The following is a 14,376-nucleotide window of genomic DNA, read 5'->3' as shown; positions in this document are numbered from 1 at the left end:
GCCACATGTAATCTATAAACCAAATGACTTTAGACCTATCTAGTCAATAATGATACCTGTGTCTGTTGTGGTTCTTTCTTGAGGCTATAAGTAATGACTGCAGTTGGTTCTGCACATGTATGTAAAATGAATTAAGTGACTTGCTCTGAAACAGAAGTACACTTGGTGAATGGTTTGGGGAAAAGATGGCATTCTATAGAACACAGTCTGGATTCATGCATATTTCATTCCCTCAACAATCCTCTTGATGGATTACAGTGTGCAGAGGTTCCAACCTGTGTCCTATGTAACATTTAGGCATGAGTTGATGCAACGGCACCGCCTTCATCCACTCACTGACCGGTCTTGTCAGATTTTCCCACCTTTTTTCCTTCTGAGCTGTTTCAGAAATGGTAGCATTTGGTGACAAGAAGCACTTTTCCGCTCCTCTGTTATATTTCCCGGAAGGCAAAGGATGCCCGTTGATTTTTTATTCTTTTCCAGACACTCCCCTGACTGGACACACTTCAGTAAATATACTGAGACAGAAATAAACTTAAACAGTAACACAGATTTATTTAATAGACAGGCAATGGCAAAGGGAGCAATCATAACTTGGAGATGGATGGAGGAGGGCAGAATAAAACAGAATAAATACATATTTAAAAAACGGCTTGGCAGAGTATCAGTGTTTGGTTATTGGCACAGCACAGACTTAAGAATACTTCTTCAGTTTCAATTCTCACTTACAGTTCAGCTTAGATGTTGGTTTCATAGATGTTACTTAGTTTGTACAGTCCCTTTACCTTAGATGGTACTGGCATGTGGTTTCTATACATAGGATCCTGACATAGGCTAGGTGCTTATTTTCAGTACAATCACTCAGTCCTCCAGTTAGATCAACCCTCAAAAACACAACATAAACTCTCCACTGAGATAAACTGAATGCAAGTCCCTATACCCAGTGCCCACTGGTTCACTGGTTCACTGGAACTCTACCTAGAAGATATTCCTATCCTGGTTTACAAGATCTTCACTTGGCCCTGCTTTAAACCTAACCCACCAGTATACTTGGTCAGTGTATAATTGCTTTTTCCCAGAACTCAGGCAGTTAATAGTTCCTATTATACACTTGACAGAACTATCCCCTCACAGATTTTTTCTCAGTGAAGGCAATCAGCTCTTAACAGCAGAAATGATTTGGACCAAAAGCCTTTCAGATTGTACTCACAAGGGAGATATCCTCCTCCCACCTGTGCATCAGAAGGCCACAGCCAATCAGATGGTTCCTACTGTTCCTAGGCTTCCTGTATCACACTCTGAAGGTAAATAATTCTTTTCTTAGACAGTACTGCAGTTTAAAATTACACTTTTCCTTGCAGTCTGTCACAATTGCAAGTTATGCTCAATTCCCATGTGAGTCGAGCTCAACTTGGATCATGACCATAGTATATTTAGAGAATGGACTTTGAGCTCCCCCCCTCCCAGCCAATTTCCATCCTGAACACAAACAGTCCTGAAGGAGTCCTGTTTGGTCCATGGTGGAAACCAAATACCACCCCAGGGACATTTGAAGTCAGCAAAATGGTACAAGGTGAAGACTCAACCCTGTTTTCTGTGTCAGTCACAGTTGCAATCTGAATTGAGCACTGCTTATGTAACCCCCATGTGCTGAATGGGTTGACCCAGAAAGGGGTGGAGACGCAAAGCAGCAGGAGGCTGAAGAGCTCATGTAGTTTGGAGGAGACTAGGCTACCAGACTCGGACCTTGATTTGTATAAGCCCTTAACACCTTGTTAAGGGTTTTTTGTGTTTGTAATGGGTGAGAGTTCTCCTGGAAACCTTCATCATGTTGAATCCTGTTCACCAAGACCTTGGAGTCTTCAGGAGCCAACCCACTTGCAGGAAGAATTGGACTTGGCAAATATCAGAAGACTGTAACTAGAAGGACTTGAAATGAAACCTGAACAGGACCTTGAAGTGTGATGTTAAATGTTGATGTTTGATGTTATATGTTAAGAAAGTAAACCATTTTGTTTTTAAAATTTGTTGTTGCAAACTCATTCCAAGTTCTGCCCCACAGAACCCACAGATACAGGTTTCACTTACACAAACTCGGACATGTCTGACACACAGAACACAGGGTGAGAACCTCAGACCCAAGCTGTTTAATTTATAGTATGTAGAGAGTCCTCAAGTTTCCCATATGGATTAATGGGCCTTGCCCTCATCTGACACATCTAGGGACAGCCTTTGCTACAGACTTTTCAAAGGGCATTGGGAGGAGGTTACAAAATCCTAATATTTGCTCTGACACTTGCCACTGATTTAGCACAAGGCAGAAGAAAAATGTGCTGCCGTTACAATATGGATTATTGTGAAAGTGACTTAAAAAAGAACTGCTAGATACTGTTAAACAAATGTATACCATAAATGTACAAAAGATACCGAAGAGGGTAATCAAAGTTATCATGTATTTGAAAAAGATAGCACGGTAGAGGTTTGTGACATTATTTACGGTGTGGAGCAATACTTCTCCATTCCTCATTACAAAAGAAATTGGGATCACTTAATGAAACTGATTAACAGTAGATTCACCTCCATGAAATGCATTGTTAACTTGCAATGTAGGCCACTAATGGTTTAAGATTGGTGATTAACTGACCTCGGGGGAGATTGTTTATTAAAGGAAATAATCCATGATAGTTATACAATCTGTACATTATGTTGTAGACCTTTGTATCCAGTTGCAGGGGTAGACAAACATAAAGTAAAATATGTCACTTTCATGCCCTGCTTGTGGGTTTATATTTGCATTATCTTCTCCAGAGCATATATGAGTTAAATCTAAGCAGCAGAGTCAGAATAAAAGGGTTGTAAATCCAGCAACCTAGTAATTAAATTCAGAGGAGATTAGGGAACAGAAGAAGTGTCATATAATGTTCTAGAGACCCTCCTAATTTCTGTGGTAAGCACCATAGAGATTAGGGGAAATTCCTAGAATGCCATGGTCCCACAATTGAAAGTGATATTTCAGTGTCCTTGGTGTCACCTCCCCTTCCATTTTCTCCCCAAAAGTAGAGAAGAGACAGTGGGGTGGGGAGGCTGGGTAATCTGGTAATCCTATTAAGGGGTCATTTCACAGCATTATTGGCCATTTAATATATCTAAGAAATCACAATATTTTGTCATTTCCCCATCTGGCATATCCAAATTCATGAATGCGTATGGAAATGTTGAACTCATAAGGCCTCGGTTGGAATCACAATTCCACAAATATTCATGGCACCTTTCCGTCAAGTTCCATGATTAAATCAGGAAGATATTAAATTAGTCAAGGACTTCATGCACCATGAAGAATAATGGGAGTGGATGATGTCTTGAACTTAATACTGGAGTTGCCATTACTACAGCAAAATGAGGGCCATCACAGGCACTACAATTACCAGGGGGATATTTCTGAAAATGACTTCTTTGGTCACAAGTTTGTGCAACTGCCCTTCACAGTTCTGCTGGCTGTGGATGGCAGAACAGTGATTTATATGATAGATATTTCTATATTTTATGATAGGGATGTGAAGTCTTGTTTTGTCCCTTCCATCGCTCCAGTGAATTAAAAAGGGTATCTAACTCATGTCTTTCTTCCCCACCCTCTTTCTTCTATCCTGAAATCAACATGGCTGCTGCAATAAACCATGGAGTGCTACTTGAACTGAAACATGAAACAGTACAACCCTGTATACTCATTTTGTTAGAAGTTAATTCTGCTGTGTTTGACAATAACTTGAAGCCAAGTCTTAAAACATGCCAGAGAGAGGCCTAGTAAAAGTTCTTCCAAGAAAGAGCTGCCTCAGGCAGGGAGCAACTGCTGGAATTTGGAAGAGCCCCAAGAGACAGCTGGACAAAGCCAATTCATGCCTGATAAATTACCTCAAAAATGTATGTATGTGTCCACAAGTCTGCTTTCAATCACTGGCCTTGAATATTGCCAATGCGATACATTCTTTCAGAGGAGGGTTTTCTTCTAAATATGAGATAGAAATTAGCCTGATGGGAGTGCTGTTTTGACCGTTTTATTTCATTTCACTTTAAGGTTAACCCACATCTTGAAAATGTTTCTGTCTCGTAATGAAGGGAGTATAGACAATGCTATTGCATTTGAGAGCTTTGTGTGCTTTTTATTGTCGAAGGCTTTCACAGCCGGATTCAACTGGTTGTGGTGGGTTTTCCGGGCTGTGTGGCTGTGGTCTGGTGGATCTTGTTCCTAACGTTTCGCCTGCATCTGTGGCTGGCATCTTCAGAGGTGTATCACAGAGGGAAGTCTGTTACACACTGTGTCACTTCCCTCTGTGATACACCTCTGAAGATGCCAGCCACAGATGCAGGCGAAATGTTAGGAACAAGATCCACCAGACCACGGCCACACAGCCCGGAAGATCCACCACAACCATTTGTGTGCTTTCATCAAGAATAACCGTTTTGATGTAAGCAAGGTAGCTGACTGTCCAGGTAAAGTAGTCATTTGGAGGTGGCTGTTATAAAATCACCAGCTGTGTGTACCCAGAAGATTAGTGCATAGCAGTTCTATCTTAATGGCTGCAGTTAGGAGTGTGCTATAGAGCTGATTATCTGTAAGAAGTTGTTCTCTAGTTACAGCTTATAATATTTTAGTTTTGGTCTCCCAGAAAGGTAGTTGAGACCTCATGTTATCTTGGTGTGAAGCTGATGCTTAAAATAAAGATGCCCTGACTCTGAGTCTTCATCTGTGTTCTAGAACCATGTTCAGAATTAGATAGATTAATACATTGTTCATTCTTGCATTGACAAATGGCAGCAGAAGTTCAACCTCTGCACTACAAAGCCTCTACTGTTGGACTACAGGTGTGGAAAACCTACCACAGGAATGCTGTTTTTGGCAGTATCATTGCCACAATGGTAATGTATTAGAATTCACAGCTGCCTGTTAAAGGCAGCCAATGCCCATCAATTTATTCTGCAGCCCTCCAGTGTTCAACTGGTAAGTGTGTGTAAGCAGGCCAATGGATGGAAGGGAGGGAGTGATCTGCATACTCTGTGCAATAATGTCACTTCTGGCTTGATCTGGAAGGGCCAGCATTGTGCCAAGGGGACACTCTAGTAATTCTCAAAAATTCTATGGAAATCACAGAGTTTGGGGGCAAGTGCTAGAGTATCTTCCAGAGCAATGCTGGAGTTTCTGCATCAAGCTGGAACTGACTTCATGACACAGTATGCATATGGCCGCCCCTGAACCTGCCTCCCTAAAGCTCCTGCTTTAGTAGCAATGAATTGTAAAGCCTTGCTATATACCACTGACTTACCAACTGGGCACCCAATTATTTCATTATCTGCATAGTAAAGTAGAATTGGGTTATCTGACCTAGTATCTTTGGCATATATGATTAAATGGTATCAAAGTGCAACATAAATTCATTAATGTATAACTAAATCAATGATTAAGTTACAAACCCTTTTCACCCTCATGGAACAGGCTCTCTATGTATACATCCAATTCTGAGTCATGCCAGCAGTGCCGTAGGAAGGAAAAATGGCGTTTCGGGCAAAATGGTGTCCCCCCAAACATGCTTTGCTTACCTTTTTAAAGTTGACAGAGCAGCCTGCTCTGGTCCGTGAGGGCTGCTCCGGGCCACAGAGTCTGCCTGAAGGGAGGGGTGGGGGAGTGATTCTCCCCCCGCTCCAGCACCTGCGCCTGGGGTGTTTGTCCTCCAAGTCCCGTGGCCTATGCATTCCAGCACTGTATATCTAATCTGATTAGGGGTTTTTAATTAATATTTTAGTTGTTTTCAATACATTAACACATACACAAGCTGTAAAAGGAGCATAAGAGAACTTCTCTCCTGTTGGTGTATACACAGGGTGCCTCGTCTTGAGTATGTTCTTACTGCTGGAGTTTTGAGAACGAGAGTGGGTGCCATCACAAAACAGCAACCATGTGATGTTGCACCTAATTAAAAATGTAGCCAAGTGTTTTCCTAGGATCACGGCAGTTGTTTCCATATGTATAGTCCTGCATATGTGTATCTTTGTTTGTAAGAAAGAGTCAACACGTATCCACCTTACGAGTGAAATTGAGGGCCAGTACCTGGCTATATCAACGGTTTCAGTCACTCAGCTGTAGATGTGTTCAGTATAACATGAGGATTACTAAACATATGTATAAATACAAATCAAGTGTATACCATACACAGATTGTACATGCATTCAATAGTAATGTGTGAATAGGGTTTGAATCTTGCCATGAATCTGCTCCACTATAGTCTGTAATCTCTTTGATTTTGGACTAAAACCTGAAATGGTAGCCCTGAACAGTGAGCCAAGAAATTGTAATCAGTGGTCAGTATTAAATGTTTGATTACAGAATAAAGGGTCAAGGTAGACCTGGGTAATGAAAAACTCTAGTGCTGCTACTAGGATTAAGAGAGTATCAGTATCACTTGAGTGTCACCAGGACAAAGATAAAGAACAATAGTTCTTTAGAAAAGGACATCTTTGTTTTAGGTTGTTGACCGCAGTAGACACTATTTTTAGGGCTAAACTGTATACTACTTGAAATATCCAGGATCAGACCACACCCATTGTTTTTAAGGTTTCAGAGCTGTCACTGAAAGGAACTAAACTGGAATGTGGAGAAAATTTTTAGAATTGTCTAAGCTATTTATATGACAGGAGGCAGGAGCTTCCCCCACCAAACATTTCAATCCTCCATCAGTCCCAGACAAAAGGTCTGGGTGGTGGTAGTGATACTTGTTTGGGGGTCTTTCTCCTTCAGGTCACTCCTCATTCCAAAGATCTCTGGTATTAATTGTGTGGGCCTCGTATGGGACTCAGAAGAAAGTTTGGCTATCTGGCTGGTTTCCCGGCCATCTACCATATCAGTAGATACCCTGCTGAGTCTATTGGAGGTGGTATAAGGCTGGTTTTTGAAATGATTCACTCATTGCTTGACAACTTACTGTTGGTCCCTGGCCCCAACATCATCTGGCTGCCCTCGAGCCTTCTCAGCTCTGGCCCCGGCCTGGTGGAACTCTCTTTCAAGTGAGACCTGGGTCTTGTGGGACCTGATGCAATTCTTCAGAACTTCAAGACCGAGATGTTCCACCAGGCCAATGGTTGAGGACAGCAACAGTTTTTGTCTTGTTGGCCTCCATTACTCCCTTCACTTTGTTTTCATTTTGTGATTATTATGGTATTATTGTTTTTCCTATTAGATCCCTTCTCCTCTGATTAGTACCTCTTGTTGTTTTAGGTGCCCTTAAGTGTTATTAGTAATTGGGATTTTAAATCAATCTATCCATGTATGTGAATTCTGTCGGAAGTCATCCTTAGCCAAACTTGTTGAGAGACTGAATAAAACAAACAAAATGTCCAGGGTGGGAGAAAGAACCCTGGACAATCCTCAGGTATATATACTCCACTTGCTTTACCACCTTCGGATCCTCTGAAGATGCCAGCCACAGATGCAGGTGAAACATCAGGAGAAAATGCTACTAGAACACGGCCATACCGCCTGGAAACCACACAACACCCCAGTGATTCCGGCCATGAAAGCCTTCAACAATACATTAAACAAAAAATAATAAAATGTACCCTTTTCCAGAGTTGACACTAGCTGAAGAGAGAAAAAAGATGATTACAGTAAAGGAAGCTGTCTCTTCCCTCACCTCCCAGTATAAGGCCCCTTTGATGAAATGGCACAGAGGAAAGGGGCTGAGCATATGGTAGCCCCCTTTGGCTTGGGAAACCCCTGGAAATTTGGAGGGGGGTGGAGCTAAGGGAGGACAGAGTTTGGGAAGGGGGAGGAGTTCTATGCAGATGGAATGCAATAGAGTCCACTCTCCAAGATGCAACTTCCTCCAGGGGCAATATACGTAACCTGGATATCAGTTGTCTAGGAGAACTCCAGAATCCACCTTGATGATGGTAAACCTGACAACTGATCCCCAGTGTCACAGCCTTAATCCAATTCACCACCCCAAACCCTTACAGATGTGCTTTGAAACCTTCAAAAAGTTATTATTTACATGAGAGTGCTCTAAAGAACTGTGACTAGCTCAAGGTCACCCGGCTGGCATGTGTTGGAGTGCACAAGCTAATCTAGTTCACCAGATAAAGCTTCCACAGCTCAAGCGGCAGAGCGGGGAATCAAACCTGGTTCTCCAGATTAGAGTGCACCTGCTCTTAACCACTACACCACGCTGGCTTAGAAGTGGCATTCCTTTGCAATATGACACAAAAGGGGAGAGGGGCTCTTAAAGGATGGCACCTGTAATGTTTCTGAGTATTTCTACTAAAAACGATTCACTTTTTTAAAAAAAAACCCTGCTCAGAATGAAGACGCTGGTGCATGATTTTCAGTGGGGAAAATCATTGGCGGGAAAGGGTTAAGCATCTTTCTTTTTCCCACTATTGTTGATTTTTTAAAAAAGAGTTTGGGGTTTGCTGCATATATATGCAAAATTAGTGTGCAGCAGTTATTCCTGCTCATCAGTAAGCAGCAGATGTTTATATGGAACAAATCAACTTTTTGTTATCATATACTGTTGTCTATGATGAGTTGCAGACTCACCAGCTGTTTCCCAACTGATGAATGATAAAAATCTTTATCTGGATTTCTCTTAGCCTTCATTTTATTTATTTTCTCCTTGTTGACATAAACTGATAACCAATAGTGCAACATGAAGTGAACCAGTCAGCCTATTGACACACTGGCGTAAGATTTCAGTGGTTGCATCATGCCGAGTGTAAATGTATATCATAAAGTTATAAAGTTAAGATGACTGTTCTACTGACATTTCTAACTATGTAAATTATTCTCCTTTAGGTTACAGTATTCTGCTTTAGGCACTCTCTTTTTGCCATTTATGAATATTTTGCTTGTTTTATCAGTTCTTTCTGCTGTGCTGCACCCTCCCATGTCAAAGGAATAAATGCAGAATTCACCCACCAGTTGTGTTAAAACAAATGCAGTTGGCAGGAGAGAAAATTTCTGCCTTCTTGTATTTGAAATAAAACCCAGTCTTACACTTTAAAATTTTGTATTCACAGGTGTTCAATTTTTTGCAAGTCAAGAAACTAAATTCACATAAAGCTTCCTATCCGTAGCCCGCCTGAAATCAGTTCCAGGGTGGTCTCTATAAGGTCCCTATCCTCTTCTTAGTTGAGATACCCCAATTTGACCTCCAATCTCCTCTTACTACTTTTGAAGAGACCCCCTTGAAAGCCTAACTCCAATTGGGACCCCTGGAATAAGTTTCAGAGAGTGCATCTGGTCTGCCATGGTCAGAGCACATTTCAATACAGGCAGGAGACATAAAGCATTTATATACCCCTTAGCTTTAAGGTATGCATGATAGGACCATACCCTGTTTCAAAGGGTTCTTAATCAAAGCAATATGAACCATTTCCAGTTATTGGGCAGCCCTTAAGTTTCACCCCCAATCCATGTAAACTGCTAAAATCTGATCTGCTCAGGATGAACTATCAAGAAGACAGGTTTCACACCTGTTTCTTTGCTAATGTACTAAAACTTCCCAACCTTGGAAGTCAGGTGTTAGTTTCTGACCTTCCTGCCCAATTGTGCAGGCAGTTACCTTCAAACTGCTGAGTCAAATTTAAACTTCTCTTTCTTGATCCAATCATCTTCCTGGGAAAGTGAGTTCCCATGTTGCGCTATGGAATTTTTCCCCATACAAGAAATAGCTCAAGTCAGTTAAAAGTGTGCCTGGTTCTCCCACTATCTGGATACCCCTGCAACCGTTTCACAGGCTCCCCCTTTTCTCTTCTATACTCTGCCACCTTGGACTTCTGCTGGACTTCACGATTCTCCACTTCTCACTCATCTTGAATCAGATAGCATCACTTTCCCTCCCTCTCCTTGTCCCTTCTCCTCATCCTTACAGTATGTGTGTGTTTATTGAGAGGGAGAAGGTGGATTTATTGGCATCTGATGATGGGATCAGTCTTGCTCCGGTTCCTGTTCGAAACACTCAACACTCAACCTTTTTGTGGGAAAATATTCCAGCCATAGCCAAAACCATTTATTAACACAATATAAGAACGAGGAAGCGTGAGGGTGCAGCATGGGAGCCAATCTGTACACTGGGCAGCCCCAGTGCTGTCCCCAGCAGCAGTGGCGTATCTAGCTAGGGACAAGGGATACCCCTTGTCCCCGGGCGCCACTCTTCTGGTCACCTGGGGGGCACAAAATCGGCCCTCCACGTGACCAGGAAGTCCTGCTGCCTCATCGTTTTCGCATGCCTCAACTCTGTCCGTGTCAGTCGAGGCGCGCAAAAACGATGAGGCAGCATGACTTCCTGCTGCCTCCAAGCACCCTCAACCCCACCCTGGACTCCCTGGAGGTGGGTACCCTAGACCTTGCCCATGTCCATGGTGACATGGGCGTGGTTGAGGGCAGTGGAAGGGTGGAGGCTGGGGGCATCAGGGGGTGGAGCTGGGGGGTGGGGGGCAGAGCCTTGGAGGCGTCCTGGAGACAATTTGTCTCCGGGCGCTGCTTATCCCCGGTACGCCTCTGCCCAGCGGGCCTTTCCTCCAATCCCGTTAGAGGAAGATGTCACCCTTCATGGTGGTGTACTTCAGCTGGGCAGCTGGCCCCAAGCTGAACGACTGTGGCACTCAGCTGGGCAGCAGGTCCCATGCTGAGCATCTGTTCCCTCCTGCCCCATCCGCATTCACTTTGAGTTTTCTTCCGTGTATTATCTCTAACCGTCTGCCCAGCTGTTTCATCATCCCAAGCTCTTCAGAAATCCACAGGCGTTTCTGGCTCCACAGAAGGGAGTGTTATAGTATTTATTGCATTATTTTAAGATTCTATCACCCACTGCGAGTCTCAGCCAGAAAGGCAAATGATAAATGAAGTGAGTAACTGGTAGAGGTGCGAATCCATCCAATCCTTCTGTGAAGACTGTCATTGCCAGAAACAAGAACTGGGGTTACATTAGTGCATTTCTTCAGAAATTTTCTCCAGGTATATTTCAACAGAACAATGTACACACCCACCCAAATCATACTGACGGAATCCAATGGCTCCAAACATGTACGTAGTGAACCTAAAATATCCATAATACCTCCCTCACAACCACAGTCTGTTTCATCCATTTCAGATTGCAGAATGCTTCATGTGTGAAATGGCATAGTTGAATATTTTGAGATGAATAGGAATGTATGCTTTTCTGGAGATGGGGCAGGAGGGAAAGGAAAACAGACTTTGTTTCCAGAGACCTAGGGCAGCTAAGAAACAAGACTGCTGGATAGGAAGCATTGTGTTCTTGGATTTCATATTGGAGTTTCTTCAGCTCTAGCCTTGTCAAGACTTGTTTGGACATCTGTGTAATATCACAACTCTAAAATAAACCATCATATTATGTTGGTCTACGAGTAAAATACCTTAGCATGGAGAAAATGGGACTGCTTGTACTAGTGCAATAATTTGCTCCTACTGGAATCTGCATTTCCACATGGGCTGTTTCTGCATGGCCCAAATGTCCCGGATTGAGCAGGGTTTGGCCAAGAAACTTGCACAGTTCCCAGTCTCAAAGCGAGTTTGTCCTATGAAATTTCCCTCATCCCTGGATTTTCAAAAATCGCCAATTTGGTGATTCTTTACAAAATTCCCTCATTGAACCTGCTACCATGCAAACACCACAGGAGAATCAATTTTTATTGCCCAGCCCCCTGATCTCCTTGCCCTGCCCTGCCCTGCCCCCCGCCACCCTGATCTCCTCACCTGATGTCATGTCAGTTTTCAACTCTGCTGAGCCATCTACTGTTGCAGCCGGTTCTTCCCAAAACATTCCCCCAAGCATGTTTTCTCCTCATGGTATCGACCGGGTGCCATTTCACCTGGGTTAATCAGGAGTGGAGTCCCAAAATGTCCCCGTTTTCTTTTCTGTACATGTACTGGTTGCTGGGAGTACATAGCTAGGGGGATGTGCACTTTGGGTCGAATGTTAGTGGGCATATCACTGGGGGGATCTCTCTTTTTCCACAAAAATATGAGAGCGTGAGTGGGAATGTGATGTGATGCTGTGCCCCATTGTTTTGGGGTTTTTTTTTTCTGCCGCTTGCCGTGTTGAGGCCTGCTCCGGGCCTTATCCAGAGCTGGAAAAAAAAGGGGTGGGGACTTCATTTCCTCGCGCTTGCATCAGCAATTCAAAAGGTAGGGCAGAGATGTTCATTCAAACTGCTGCCCAAAAACAACAGCCAATCAGAACGTGGGACACCAGGAATGTTTGCACATGCGCAGATATGCTTGTGGTGTAAATACAAAAGACTCGGGCTCATGCGAAACAAACTGCAGTATTTCCCCCCAATTTTCACTTGATTCCTTCACAGGAATGGGCAGCCATGCAAAGGGAGAAATTGAGATAAAATACACCCGGATTGTAAGATACCAATTGTAACCCGGTATAATTGTGCCATGCGGAATGGCTGTGCCTCACTTTTTGAAGAGACCTTAACAGCAACTGCTTATCTTGAACATTTCACATCCATTGCTTATCCAAGCAAATTTTTCATTTCCTTTGATTCACTGCAGGTGGACTCTGACCTGATGGCTCAGGCTAGCTAGCATGATCTCATCAGATCTCAGCAGCTAAGCAGGGTCACCCATGGCTAATGTTTGGATGGAAGACCATCACGGAGAACCATAGCCATCTTGGAGCATTTGCAGGGTGAAATTCTGAAATGCTGCAGAACCTTCTGTTCTGTCACTCCTCTCTTTTCTTTTGATGGAGAAGGGAACTGATTCAAAATAGACTCCAGATTCCTAAAAAAAAGAAAATAAAAAGATGGCAAAACTTCAGGGAGAAATGGGATAAAGAGAAATTAAAGAAATTTCTCTTAACAATGCTATTTTGGAACTAGTCCAGGTCAAGTCATTGCAGAGCAAATTAGAAGAACACACAACAGGCAGAAAAGAAACCCAGAAGTCCTTGGGTGGGAGAATAGAAGCCTTCCACAGTCACGAGAACAAGAGGAAATCTTGTGGCACCTATATAGCACTGGTGGCTTTATTGAATTTATTTCTGTGGACTGACGTTTCACTTCACTCATCTCATGAGGTGGGTTCTGGCCCATGATGGGGTATGCTTAAAATCAGCTAGGTTCTCTTCCTTGTTTCCTGCAATGCATGAATTGAGCTTCATATGTTTCATATGTAAGATAGCACCATATTTGTTTAAAAAAATCTGTAAGATAGCTCCATCTAGTGGTGTGCTGGACTCACATTGATATACTGAATTTCTCGTTCTGGTTCCTATATTGCATATTTCAGTTGGCCTTAGCTAAACAGAACTGTGCTTTTCAAAATATGTTAAATAAGTAGAGCTCTGAAAAATGTGGTGGAAATGTAGATAGCCCTATATACCAAATATTACTGAGGTAATCCAGTACCTATTTAAAATCACAAAAGTAATTTCATCCATTCACCGACCAAGTCTTCAATTAGCTGGCACAGGAATTATTCCTGTGTTAGCTTTCATGACAACCTTTATTTATATAAAAATCACTGACACAAGCAATTAATTCTTTTTTAAAGTTCGCTCTCACAATTCTGATGTTGTTTTCTTCTAGACCAGTTGAGTAACTAATTCCAGGAGGTTCGTAATGTTCATCGGTTGCAGCGATATCCATATAAAAAAGGAGATTAATTTATCAAGACATGAGAGTTCATGAATTAGAGCATACTTCAACAGATTCAGGATTTATGATCTCAGTTGTCAGATATAGATATGTACACATGGTTATAGAGAGTTTCCAAGAGCCTGTTTTTTATCACTAGTCTTGCACTAGGTCACCGAGAATGCAATCCACAAGTATAGGGCAGTTTCATCATGTCCATAGGGTACCACCACCAAGGCACAGCCGACCACCTCCTAAAGAGTTTCAGTGGCATAGGTAGCATAAAAATTGATAAAACTACTAGGACAACATGAAAAACCCTATTGCTGCCCAATGAACTATGCCACGCTAAAATGGGGCGTAAGTCCCTGGGTAGCTAAGGTCAAAAGCTCTGTGAAAGCCAACTAAAGTTGCTCCACCCCCAGGAACAGTCCAGGTCAGCCCCAATCCATGCTGGTGGAGTGCTGGCACGTGTAGAAGCTTTGGTGTTTGGGCACTGCATAATTGTGATGTGCCCCACTGCCAGCATAACAGCCCCTCTGCCAGCGCATTTGCCCCCTGTGCTAGTGGAGCAGTTACCCATGTTGGAATGCCCTCATGTGACTTCCAAAAGTGCCCCCCCCCCAGTGGATTGCACAGTTAGACTATTTCTTTAAAAATTGGATATTATTTGTTAATCCTGTTAGAGAATATTTCAGGTCAAACATTCTCTAAATAAAT

The 14,376-nt window shown here is 42.8% G+C and overlaps 1 protein-coding gene across 1 annotated transcript in view; it reads left to right on the top strand.

Moving 5' to 3' along the window:
- Positions 1-14,376, top strand: part of LG10H4orf17 (linkage group 10 C4orf17 homolog) — a 32,898-nt gene that overhangs the window by 1,445 nt on the left and 17,077 nt on the right. The gene's annotated exons all lie outside the window — the stretch shown is intronic.

This window comes from Sphaerodactylus townsendi, linkage group LG10 (assembly GCF_021028975.2).
Source record: "Sphaerodactylus townsendi isolate TG3544 linkage group LG10, MPM_Stown_v2.3, whole genome shotgun sequence".
Classification (NCBI taxonomy): Eukaryota; Metazoa; Chordata; class Lepidosauria; order Squamata; family Sphaerodactylidae; genus Sphaerodactylus; species Sphaerodactylus townsendi.
This window is presented reverse-complemented; position numbering and strand designations above follow the sequence as displayed.